Source organism: Cavia porcellus, unplaced genomic scaffold (genome assembly GCF_034190915.1).
Source record: "Cavia porcellus strain 051 isolate PalLab524CR breed Dunkin Hartley unplaced genomic scaffold, mCavPor4.1 scaffold_24, whole genome shotgun sequence".
Taxonomy (NCBI): Eukaryota; Metazoa; Chordata; class Mammalia; order Rodentia; family Caviidae; genus Cavia; species Cavia porcellus.
Window position 1 is genome coordinate 58223491 of NW_026947507.1, and position 14160 is coordinate 58237650.

Here is a 14160-nt window from a genome sequence, read left to right on the forward strand (position 1 = left end):
TATGGGTGTGTAACATTACATTCACTAGTGGGAGTGAGAAAAACATCACGGGGTGGTGTGAATCATAGGATCTGAATAAGGATAGGAAGTGAGTGGCAATGTAGGATGGAAAAAAGCACTACGGGGTGGTCAGCATGGGGAGGTCAGGAAACATGCCGTGGCAATCTAGGATAGGTTTCTGAAAATCATCGCGGGGTGGTGCGCATTGTATGAGTGTGTAACATTACATTCACTAGTAGGAGTGAGAAAAACATCACGGGATGGTGTCAATCATAGGATCTGAATTAGGATAGGCAGTTAGTGGCCATCTAGGATGGAGAAAAGCACCATGGCTTGGTTAGCATTTGGAGGTCAGGAAACATGCAGTGGCAATGTAGGATAGGTTTCTGAAAGCAACGCGGGGTGTTGCCCATTGTATGGGTTTGTAACATTACATTCAGTAGTAGGAGTGAGAAAAACATCACGGGGTGGTGGGAATCGAAGGGTCTGAATTAGGATAGGCAGTGAGTGGCAACGTAGGATGGAGAAAACGACCATGGGGTGGTCAGCATGCGGAGGTCAGGAAACATGCAGTGGCAATGTAGGATAGGTTTTGAAAAACATCGCGGGGCCGAGCGCATTGTATGTGTGTGTAACATTACATTCACAATTAATAGTGAGAGAAACATCACGGGGTGGTGTGAATCGGAGTGTCTGAATTAGGATAGGCAGTGAGTGGCAATGTAGGATGGAAAAAAGCACCACGGGGTGGTCAGCATGGGGTGGTCAGGAAACATGCATTGGCAATGTAGGCTAGGCTGCTGAAAAACATCGCGAGTTGGTGTGCATTATATGGGTGTGTAACATTACATTCACTTGTAGGAGTGAGAAAAACATCACGGGTTGGTGTGAATCGGAGAGTCAGAATTAGGATAAACAGTGAGAGTCAATATAGGATGGAGAAAAGCACTACGGGGTGGTCAGCATGGGGAGGTAAGGATACACACAGTGTCAATGTAGGATAGGTTTCTGAAAAACATCGCGGGGTGGTGCGCATTGTATGGGTTTCTAACTTTAAATTCACTAGTAGGAGTGAGAAATACATCATGGGGTGGTGTGAATCGGAGGGTCTGAATAAGGATAGGCGGTGAGTAGCAATATAGGATGGAGAAACGTACCGCAGGGTGGTCAATATGGAAAGGTCAGGAAACATGCAGTGGCAATAGAGGATAGGTTTCTCAAAAACATCGCGGGGTGGTGCGCATTGTAAGGGTTTCTAAAAGGCCACTCACTAGTAGGAGTGAGAAAAATATCACCGGGTGGTGGGAATCAGAGGGTCTGAATAAGGATAGGCAGTGAGTGGCAATGTACGGTGGAGAAAAGCACCACGAGGCGGTCAGCATGGGGAGGTCAGGAAACATGCAGTGGCAATGTTCGATAGTTTTCTTAAAAACAACGTGGGGTGGTGCACATTGTAAGGGTTTCTAACAGGCCATTCACTAGTAGGAGTGAGATAAAAATCACGAGGTCGTGTCAATAATACGATCTGACTTAGGATAGTCAGTGAGTGGCAATGTAGGACAGAGAAAACCACCACGGGGTGGTCACCATGGGGAGGTCAGGAAACATGCAGTGGCAATGTACGATAGGTTTCTGAGAAAAATCGCGGGGTGTTGCGCATTGAATGGGTGTGTAAGATTACATTCACTAGTAGGAGTGAGAAAAACACCACGGGGTGGTGTGAATCGGAGGGTCTCAATTAGGATAGGCAGTGAGTTGCAATGTAGGATGGAGAAAAGTACCACGGGGTGGTCAGCATGGGGAGGTCAGGAAACATGCAGTGGCAATGTAGGATAGGTTTCTGAAGTACATCGCCAGGTCGTGAACATTATATGGGTGTGCAACATTACATTCACTAGTGGGAGTGAGAAAAATATCACGGGGTAGTGTGAATCATAGGGTCTGAATAACGATAGTAATTGAGTGGCAATGTAGGATGGAGAAGAGCACCACGAGTTGGTCAGCATATGGAGATCACGAAACATGGAGTGGCAATGTAGGTTAGGTTTCTGAAAAACATCGCGGCGTGGTGCGCATTGTATGGGTGTGTAACATTACATTCACTAGTAGGAGTGAGAAAAACATCACGGGGTGGTGTGAATCGGAATGTCTGAATAAGGATAGGAAGTGAGTGGCAATGTAGGCTGGAGAAAAGCACCACGGGGTAGACAGGATCGGGAGGTCAGGAAACACGTAGTGACAATGTAGGATAGGTTTCTGAAGTACATCGCAGGGTGGTGCGCATTGTATGTCTGTGTAACATTACATTCACTAGTAGGAGTGAGAAAAACATCACGGGGTCGTATGAATCGGAGTGTCTGAATAAGAATAGGTGATGAGTGGCAATGTAGGATGGAGAAAAGCACCACGGGGTGGTCAGCATTGGGAGGTCAGGAAACATGCAATGGCAATGTAGGATAGGTTTCTGAAAAACATCGCGAGGTGTTGCGCATTTTATGGATGTGTAACATTACATTCACTAGTAGGAGTGAGAAAAACATCACGGGGAGGTGTGAATCGGATTGTCTGTATTAGGATAGGCAGTGAGTGGCAATGTAGGATGGAGTAAAGCACCATGGGGTGGTCAACATGAGGATGTCAGGAAACATGCAGTGGCAATGTAGGATAGGTTTTTGAAAAACATCGCGGGGTCGTGCGCATTGTATGGGTGTGTAACGTTACATTCACAATTAGGGGTGAGAAAATCATCATGGGGTGGGGTGAATCGGAGTGTCTCAACTAGGATAGGCAGTGATCGGCAATGTAGGATGGGGAAAAGCACCACAGGGTGTTCAGCATGTGGAGGTTAGGAAACATGCATTGGCAATGTAGGATAGGCTGCCGAAAAACATCGCGAGTTGGTGTGCATTGTATGGGTGTGTAACATTACATTCACTAGTAGGAGTGAGAAAAACATCACGGGTTGGTGTGAATCAGAGAGTCAATATTAGGAAGAGTAGTGAGAGTCAATGTAGGATGGAGAAAAGAACTACGGGGTGGTCAGCATGGGGAGGTAAGGATACATGCAGTGGAAATGTAGGATAGGTTTCTGAAAAACACCGCGGGGTGGTGTGCATTGTATGGGTTTCTAACATTACATTCACTAGTAGGAGTGAGAAAAACATTACGGGGTGGTGTGAATCGGAGGGTCTGAATAAGGATAGGCAGTGAGTAGCAAAGTAGGATGGAGAAACGTACCACGGGGTGGTCAATGTGGGGAGGTCAGGAAACATGCAGTGGCAATGTAGGATAGGTTTCTGAAAAACATCGCGGGGTGGTGCACATTGTAAGGGTTTCTAACAGGCCATTCAATAGTAGGAGTGAGAAAAATATCACGGGGTGGTGGGAATCGGAGGCTCTGAATAAGGATAGGCAGTGAGTGGCAAGTAGGGTGGAGAAAAGCACCACGGGGTGGTCAGCATGGGGATGTCAGCAAACATGCAGTGGCAATGTAGGATACTTTTCTGAAAAACAAAGCGGGGTGGTGCACATTGTAAGGGTTTCTAACTGGCCATTCACTAATAGGAGTGAGAAAAATATCACGGGGTGGTGTGAATCATAGGATCTGAATAAGGATAGGAAGTGAGTGGCAATGTAGGATGTAAAAAAGCACTACGGGTTGGTCAGCATGGGGAGGTCAAGAAACATGCCGTGACAATGTAGGATAGGTTTCTGAAAAACATTGCGGGGTGGTTCGCATTGTATGAGTGTGTAACATTACATTCACTAGTAGGAGTGAGAAAAACATCACGGTGTGGTGTCAATCATAGGATCTGAATTAGGATAGGCAGTGAGAGGCCATCTAGGATGGAGAAAAGCACCACGGCGTGGTTAGCATTTGTAGGTCAGGAAACACGCAGTGGCAATGTAGGATAGGTTTCTGAAAACAACGAGGGGTGTTGTGCATTGTATGGTTTTGTAACATTACATTCAGTTGTAGGAGTGAGAAAAACATCACGGGGTGGTGGGAATCGGAGTGTCTGAATTAGGATAGGCAGTGAGTGGCAATGTAGGATGGAGAAAACCACCACGGGGTGGTCAGCATGAGGAAGTCAGGAAACATGCAGTGGCAATGTAGGATAGGTTTTTGAAAAACATCGCGGGGTCGTGCGCATTGTATGGGTGTGTAACATTACATTCACAATTAAGAGTGAGAGAAACATTACGGGGTGAAGTGAATCAGAGTGTCTGAATTAGGATAGGCTGTGAGAGTCAATATAGGTTGGCGAAAAGCACTACGGGGTGGTCAGCATGGGGAAGTAAGGATACATGCAGTGGCAATGTAGGACAGGTTTCTGAAAAACATCGTGGGGTGGTGCACATTGTAAGGGTTTCTAACAGGCCATTCACTAGTAGGAGTGAGATAAACATCACGAGGTGGTGTGAATAATACGATCTGAATTAGGATAGTCAGTGAGTGGCAATGTAGGACGGAGAAAAGCACCACGGAGTGGTCAGCATGGTGAGGTCAGGAAACATGCAGTGGCAATATAGGATAGGTTTCTGAAAAACATCGCGTAGTGGTGCGCATTGTATGGGTGTGTAACATTACATTCACGAGTAGGAGTGAGAAAAACATCACGCGGTTGTGTGAATCATAGGATCTTAATTAGGATAGGCAGTGAGTGGCAATCTAGAATGGAGAAAAGCACCACGGGGTGGTCAGCATGGGGAAGTCAGGAAACATGCAGTGGCAATGTAGAATAGGTTTCTGAAGAACATCACGGGGTGGTGCGCATCATATGGGTGAGTAATATTACATTCACTAGTGGGAGTGAGCAAAACATCACGGGGTGGTGTGAATCATAGGATCTGAATTAGGATAGGCAGTGAGTGGCCATCTAGGATGGAGAAAAGCACCACGGCGTGGTTAGCATTTGTAGGTCAGGAAACATGCAGTGGCAATGTAGGATAGGTTTCTGAAAACAACGTGGGGTGTTGCGCATTGTATGGGTTTGTAACATTACATTCAGTAGTAGGAGTGAGAAAAACATCACGGGGTGGTGGGAATCGGAGGGTTTGAATAAGGATAGGCGGTGAGTGGCAATGTAGGATGGAGAAAAGCACCCCTGGGTGGTCAGCATGGGGAGTTCAGGAACCATGCAGTGGCAATGTAGGATAGGTTTCTGAAAAACATCGCGTTGGTGTGCATGGTATAGGTGTGTAACAGTACATTCAATGTTAGTAGTGAGAAAAACATGACGGGGTGTTGTGAATCATAGGATCTGAATTAGCATAGGCAGTGAGTGGCAATGTAGGATGGAGAAAAGCACCACGGGGTGGTCAGCATGGGGATGTCAGGAAACATGCAGTGGCAATATAGGATAGGTTGCTGAAAAACATCGCATGGTGGTGCGCATTGTATGGGTGTGTAACATTACATTCACTAGTAGGAGTGAGAAAAACTTCACGGGGTGGTGTGAATCGGAGGGTCTGAATTAGGATAGGCAGTGAGTGGCAATGTAGGATGGATAAAAGCACCACGGGGTGGTCAGCATGGTGAAATCAGGAAACATGCAGTGGCAATATAGGATAGGTTGCTGAAAAACATCGCGGGGTGGTGCGCATTGTATGGGTGTGTAACATGACATTCACAAGTAGGAGTGAGAAAAAAATAAAGGGATGGTGTGAATCATAGGGTCTGAATAAGGATAGGAAGTGAGTGGAAATGTAGGAGTGTGAGAAGCACCACGGGGTGGTCAGCATGGGGAGGTCAGGAACCATGTAGTGGCAATGTAGGTAAGGTTTCGGAAGTACATCGCGTGGTGGTTCGCATTGTATGGGTGTGTAACATTACATTCACTAGTAGGAGTGAGAAAAACATCACGGGGTGGACTGAATCATAGGATCTGAATTAGTATAGGTAGTGAGTGGCAATGTAGGACGGAGAAAAGCACCACGGGGTGGTCAGCATGGGGAGGTCGGGAAACATGCAGTGGAAAGGTAGAATAGGTTTCTGAAAACCATCGGAGGGTGGTGCGCATTGTAAGGGTTTCTAACTGGCCATTCACTAATAGGAGTGAGAAAAATATCACGGGGTGGTGTGAATCATAGGATCTGAATAAGGATAGGAAGTGAGTGGCAATGTAGGATGTAAAAAAGCACTACGGGTTGGTCAGCATGGGGAGGTCAGGAAACATGCCGTGACAATGTAGGATAGGTTTCTGAAAAACATCGCGGGGTGGTGCGCATTGTATGAGTGTGTAACATTACATTCACTAGTAGGAGTGAGAAAAACATCACGGTGTGGTGTCAATCATAGGATCTGAATTAGGATAGGCAGTGAGAGGCTATCTAGGATGGAGAAAAGCACCACGGCGTGGTTAGCATTTGTAGGTCAGGAAACACGCAGTGGCAATGTAGGATAGGTTTCTGAAAAACATCGTGGGGTGGTGCACATTGTAAGGGTTTCTAACAGGCCATTCACTAGTAGGAGTGAGATAAACATCACGAGGTGGTGTGAATAATACGATCTGAATTAGGATAGTCAGTGAGTGGCAATGTAGGACGGAGAAAAGCACCACGGGGTGGTCAGCATGGCGAGGTCAGGAAACATGCAGTGGCAATATAGGATAGGTTTCTGAAAAACATCCCGTAGTGGTGCGCATTGTATGGGTGTGTAACATTACATTCACGAGTAGGAGTGAGAAAAACATCACGCGGTTGTGTGAATCATGGGATCTAAATTAGGATAGGCAGGGAGTGGCAATCTAGAATGGAGAAAAGCACCACGGGGTGGTCAGCATGGGGAAGTCAGGAAACATGCAGTGGCAATGCAGAATAGGTTTCTGAAGTACATCGCGGGGTGGTGCACATTATATGGGTGTGTAATATTACATTCACTAGTGGGAGTGAGCAAAACATCACGGGGTGGTGTGAATCATAGGATCTGAATTAGGATAGGCAGTGAGTGGCCATCTAGGATGGAGAAAAGCACCACGGCGTGGTTACCATTTGTAGGTCAGGAAACACGCAGTGGCAATGTAGGATAGGTTTCTGAAAACAACGTGGGGTGTTGCGCATTGTATGGGTTTGTAACATTACATTCAGTAGTAGGAGTGAGAAAAACATCACGGGGTGGTGGGAATCAGAGGGTCTGAATAAGGATAGGCGTGAGTGGCAATGTAGGATGGAGAAAAGCAGCCCTGGGTGGTCAGCATTGGGATGTCAGGAAACATGCAATGGCAATGTAGTATAGGTTTCTGAAAAACATCACGAGGTGGTGCGCTTTTTATGGATGTGTAACATTACATTCACTAGTAGGAGTGAGAAAAACATCACGGGGAAGTGTGAATTGTGTTGTCTGAATTAGGATAGGCAGTGAGTGGCAATGTAGGATGGAGAAAACCACCACGGGGTGGTCAGCATGAGGAGGTCAGGAAACATGCAGTGGCAATGTAGGATAGGTTTTTGAAAAACATCACGTGGCCGTGCGCATTGTATGGGTGTGTAACATTACATTCAAAACTAGGAGTGAGAGAAACATCACGGGGTGGTGTGGATTGGAGTGTCTGAATTAGGATAGGCAGTGAGTGGCAATGTAGGTTGGAAAAATGCACCATGGGGTGGTCATCATTGGGAGGTCAGGAAACATGCATTGGCAATGTAGGATAGGCTGCTGAAAAACATCGCGAGTTGGTGTGCATTGTATGAGTGTGTAACATTACATTCAATAGTAGGAGTGAAAAAAACATCACGGGTTGGTGTGAATCAGAGAGTCAGAATTAGGATAAGCAGTGAGAGTCAATATAGGATGGAGAAAAGCACTACGGGGTGGTCAGCATGGCGAGGTAAGGATACATGCAGTGGCAATGTAGGATAGGTTTCTCAAAAACATCGCAGGGTGGTGCGCATTGTATGGGTTTCTAACATTACATTCACTAGTAAGAGTGAGAAATACATCACGGGGTTTTGGGAATCGGAGGGTCTGAATAAGGATAGGCAGTGAGTGGCAATGTAGGGTGGAGAAAAGCACCACGGGGTGGTCAGCATGGGGAGGTCAGGAAACATGCAATGGCAATGTAGGATAGTTTTCTGAAAAACAACGCGGGGTGGTGCATATTGTAAGGGTTTCTAACAGGCCATTCACTAGTAGGAGTGAGATAAACATCACGAGGTCGTGTGAATAATAGGATCTGAATTAGGATAGTCAGTGAGTGGCAATGTAGGACGGAGAAAAGCACCACATGGTGGTCAGCATGGGGAGGTCAGGAAACATGCATTGGCAACATACGATAGGTTTCTGAAAAATATCGCGTGGTGGTGCGCATTGTATGGGTGTGTAACATTACATTCACGAGTAGGAGTGAGAAAAGCATCACGCGGTGGTGTGAATCATAGGATCTGAATTAGGAAAGGCAGTGAGTGGCAATCTAGAATGGAGAAAAGCACTACGGGGTAGTGAGCATGCAGAGGTCAGGAAACATGGAGTGGCAATGTAGGTAGGTTTCTGAAGTACATCGTGTGGGGGTACGCATTGTATGGGTGTGTAACATTACATTCTCTAGTAGGTGTGAGAAAAACATCATGGGGTGTACTGAATCATAAGATCTGAATTAGGATAGGCAGTGAGTTGCAATGGAGGAGGGAGAAAAGCACCACGTGGTGGTCAGCATGGGGAGGTAAGGAAACATGCAGAGGCAATGTAGGATAGGTTTTTGAAAAACATCGCGGGGTGGTGCGCATTGCATGGGTGTTTAACATTACATTCAGTAGGAGGAGTGAGAAAAACATCATGGGGTGGTGTGAATCATAGGATCTGAATTAGGATAGGAAGTGAGTTGCAATGTAGGATGTAGAAAAGCACAATGGGGTGGTCAGCATGGGGAGGTCTGGAAACATGCAGTGGCAATGTAGGATAGGTTTCTGAAAAACATCGCGGGTTGGTGCGCATTGTATGGGTGTGTAACATTCTATTTACTAGTAGGAGTGAGAAAAACATCACTGGGTGGTGTGAATCGGAATGTCTGAATTAGGATAGGCAGTGAGTTGCAATGTAGGATGGAGAAAAGAACCACGGGGAGGTGAGCATGAAGAGGTCAGGAAACGTGCCGTGGCAATGTAGGATAGTTTCCGAAAAACATCGTAAGGTGGTGCGCATTGTATGTGTGTGTCACATTACATTCACTAGTAGGAGTGAGAAAAACATCACGGGGTGGTGTGAATCGCAGGGTCTGAATTAGTATAGGGAGTGAGTAGCAATGTAGGATGGAGAAAAGAACCACGGGGTGGTCAGCATGGGGAGGTCCGGAACCATGCAGTGGCAATTTAGTATAGGTTTCTGAAATACATCGCTTGGTGGTGCGCATTGTATGGTTGTGTAAAATTACAATCACTAGTAGGAGTGAGAAAAAGAACAAGGGGTGGTGTGAAGAGGAGGGACTGAATAATGATAGGCAGCGAGTGCCAATGTAGGATGGAGAAAAGCACCACGGGGTGGTCAGCATGGGGAGGTCAGGAAACATGCATTGGCAATGTAGGATAGGTTTCTGAAAAACATCGCGGGGTGGTGTGCATTGTAAGGGTTTCTAACAGGCCATTCACTAGTAGGAGTGAGAAAAATATAACGGGGTGGTGGGAATCGGAGGGTCTAAATAAGGATAGGAAGTTTGTGGCAATGTAGGATGGAGATAAGCACCACGGGGTGGTCAGCATGAGGAGGTCAGGAAACATGCAGTGGCAATGTAGGATAGGCTTTTTGAAAAACATCGCAGGGTCGTGCGCATTGTATGGGTTTGTAACATTACATTCACTAGGGGGAGTGAGAAAAACATCACGGGGTGGTGTGAATCATAGGATCTGAATAAGGATATTATGTGTGTGGCAATGTAGGATGGAGAAAAGCACCACGAGTTGGTCAGCATGGTGAGGTCAGGAAACATGCAGTGGCAATGTAGGATAGGGTTCTGAAAACAACGTGGAGTGTTGCGCATTGTATGGGTGTGTAAAGTTACATTCAGTAGTAGGAGTGAGAAAAACATCACGGGGTGGTGTGAATCGGAGGGTCTGAATAAGGATAGGCGGTGAGTGTCAATGTAGGATGCAGAAAAGCACCACGGGGTGTTCACAATTGGGAGGTCAGGAAACATGCAATGGCAATGTAGGATAGGTTTCTGAAAAACATCGCGAGGTGGTGCGCATTTTATAGATGTGTAACATTACATTCACTAGTAGGAGTGAGAAAAACATCACGGGGAAGTGTGAATCGGATTGTGTAAATTAGGATAGGCATTGAGTGGCAATGTAGGCTGGAGAAAAGCACCACGGGGTGGTCTTTATGAGCAGGTCAGGAAACATGCTGTGGCAATGTAGGATAGGTTTTTGAAAAACATCGCGGGGTCGTGCGCATTGTATGCGTTTGTAACATTGCATTCACAATTAGGAGTGAGAAAAACATCACGGGGTTGTGTTAATCGGAGTGTCCGAATTAGGATGGGCACTGAATGGCAATGTAGGATGGAAAAAAGCAACACGGGGTGGTCAGCATGGGGATGTCATGAAACATGCATTGGAAATGTAGGATAGGCTGCTGAAATACATCGTGAGTTGGTGTGCATTGTATGGGTGTGTAACATTACATTCACGAGTAGGAGTGAGACAAACATCACGGGTTGGTGTGAATCGGAGAGTCAGATTTAGGATAAGCAGTGAGAGTCAATGTAGGATGGAGAAAAGCACTACGGGGTGGTCCGCATGGGGAGGTAAGGATACATGCAGTGGCAATGTAGGATAGGTTTCTGAAAAAGATCTCGGGGTGGTGCGCAATGTATGGGTTTCTAACATTACATTCACTAGTAGGAGTGAGAAATACAACACGGGGTGTGTGAATCAGTGGGTCTGAATAAGGATAGGCGGTGAGTAGCAATATAGGATGGAGAAAGCTACCACGGGATGGTCAATATGGGGAGGTCAGGAAACATGCAGTGGCAATGGAGGATAGGTTTCTGAAAAACATCGTGGTGTGGTGCGCATTGTAAGGGTTTCTAACAGGCCATTCACTAGTAGGAGTGAGAAAAATATCACGGGTGGAGGGAATCGGAGTGTCTGAATAAGGATAGGCAGTGATTGGCAATGTAGGGTTTAGAAAAGCTCCACGGGGTGGTAAGCATGGGGAGTTCAGGAAACATGCAGTGGCAATGTAGGATAGTTTTCTGAAAAACAACGCGGTGAGGTGCACATTGTAAGGGTTTCTAACAGGCCATTCACTAGTAGGAGTGAGATAAGCATCACGAGGTGGTGGGAATTATACGATCTGAATTAGGATAGTCAGTGAGTGGCAATGTAGGCCGGAGAAAAGCAAAACGGGGTGGTCAGCATGAGGAGGTCAGGAAACATGCAGTGGCAATATAGGATAGGATTCTGAAAAACATCGCGTGGTGGTGCGCATTGTATGGGTGTGTAATATTACATTCACTAGTAGGAGTGAGAAAATCATCCCGGGGTGGTGTGAATCATAGGATCTGAATTAGGATAGGCAGTGATTGGCAATGTAGGATGGAGAAAAGCACCACGGGGTGGTCAGCATGGGGAAGTCAGGAAACATGCAGTGGCAATGTAGGATAGGATTCTGAAAAACATCGCGTGGTGGTGCGCATTATATGGGTGTGTAATATTACATTCACTAGTGGGAGTGAGCAAAACATCACGGGGTGGTGTGAATCATAGGATCTGAATTAGGATAGGCAGTGAGTGGCCATCTAGGATGGAGAAAAGCACCACGGCGTGGTTAGCATTTGTAGGTCATGAAACACGCAGTGGCAATGTAAGATAGGTTTCTGAAAACAACGTGGGGTGTTGCGCATTGTATGGGTTTGTAACATTACATTCAGTAGTAGGAGTGAGAAAAACATCACGGGGTGGTGGGAATCGGAGGGTCTGAATAAGGATAGGCGGTGAGTGGTAATGTAGGATGGAGAAAAGCACCCCTGGGTGGTCAACATGGGGAGGTAAGGATACATGCAGTGGAAATGTAGAATAGGTTTCTGAAAAACACCGCGGGGTGGTGCGCATTGTATGGGTTTCTAACATTACATTCACTAGTAGGAGTGAGAAAAACATTACGGGGTGGTGTGAATCGGAGGGTCTGAATAAGGATAGGCAGTGAGTAGCAAAGTAGGATGGAGAAACGTACCACGGGGTGGTCAATGTGGGGAGGTCAGGAAACATGCAGTGGCAATGTAGGATAGGTTTCTGAAAAACATCACGGGGTGGTGCACATTGTAAGGGTTTCTAACAGGCCATTCAATAGTAGGAGTGAGAAAAATATCACGGGGTGGGGGGAATCGGAGGCTCTGAATAAGGATAGGCAGTGAGTGGCAAGTAGGGTGGAGAAAAGCACCACGGGGTGGTCAGCATGGGGATGTCAGCAAACATCCAGTGGCAATGTAGGATACTTTTCTGAAAAACAAAGCGGGGTGGTGCACATTGTAAGGGTTTCTAAAAGGCCATTCACTAGTAGGAGTGAGAAAATCATCACGGGGTGGTGTGAATAACACGATCTGAATTAGGATAAGTAGTGAGTGGCAATCTAGAATGGAGAAAAGCAATACGGGGTGGTCAGCATGGGGAGTTCAGGAACCATGCAGTGGCAATGTAGGATAGGTTTCTGAAAAACATCGCGCTGGTGCGCATGGTATAGGTGTGTAACAGTACATTCAATGTTAGTAGTGAGAAAAACATCACGGGGTGTTGTGAATCATAGGATCTGAATTAGCATAGGCAGTGAGTGGCAAGGTAGGATAAAGAAAACCACCACGGGGTGGTCAGCATGGGGACGTCAGGAAACATGCAGTGGCAATATAGGATAGGTTGCTGAAAAACATCGCATGGTGGTGCGCATTGTATGGGTGTGTAACATTACATTCACTAGTAGGAGTGAGAAAAACTTCACGGGGTGGTGTGAATCGGAGGGTCTGAATTAGGATAGGCAGTGAGTGGCAATGTAGGATGGATAAAAGCACCACGGGGTGGTCAGCATGGTGAAATCAGGAAACATGCAGTGGCAATATAGGATAGGTTGCTGAAAAACATCGTGGGGTGGTGCGCATTGTATGGGTGTGTAACATGACATTCACAAGTAGGAGTGAGAAAAAAATAAAGGGGTGGTGTGAATCATAGGGTCTGAATAAGGATAGGAAGTGAGTGGAAATGTAGGAGTGTGAGAAGCACCACGGGGTGGTCAGCATGGGGAGGTCAGGAACCATGTAGTGGCAATGTAGGTAAGGTTTCGGAAGTACATCGCGTGGTGGTGCGCATTGTATGGGTGTGTAACATTACATTCACTAGTAGGAGTGAGAAAAACATCACGGGGTGGACTGAATCATAGGATCTGAATTAGTATAGGTAGTGAGTGGCAATGTAGGACGGAGAAAAGCACCACGGGGTGGTCAGCATGGGGAGGTCGGGAAACATGCAGTGGAAAGGTAGAATAGGTTTCTGAAAACCATCGGAGGGTGGTGCGCATTGTAAGGGTTTCTAACTGGCCATTCACTAATAGGAGTGAGAAAAATATCACGGGGTGGTGTGAATCATAGGATCTGAATAAGGATATGAAGTGAGTGGCAATGTAGGATGTAAAAAAGCACTACGGGTTGGTCAGCATGGGGAGGTCAGGAAACATGCCGTGACAATGTAGGATAGGTTTCTGAAAAACATCGCGGGGTGGTGCGCATTGTATGAGTGTGTAACATTACATTCACTAGTAGGAGTGAGAAAAACATCACGGTGTGGTGTCAATCATAGGATCTTAATTAGGATAGGCAGTGAGAGGCTATCTAGGATGGAGAAAAGCACCTCGGCGTGGTTAGCATTTGTAGGTCAGGAAACACGCAGTGGCAATGTAGGATAGGTTTCTGAAAACAACGAGGGGTGTTGCGCATTGTATGGGTTTGTAACATTACATTCAGTTGTAGGAGTGAGAAAAACATCACGGGGTGGTGGGAATCGGAGGGTCTGAATTAGGAAAGGCAGTGAGTGGCAATGTAGGATGTAGAAAACCACCACGGGGTGGTCAGCATGAGGAAGTCAGGAAACATGCAGTGGCAATGGAGGATAGGTTTTTGAAAAACATCGCGGGGTCGTTCGCATTGTATGGGTGTGTAACATTACATTCACAATTAAGAG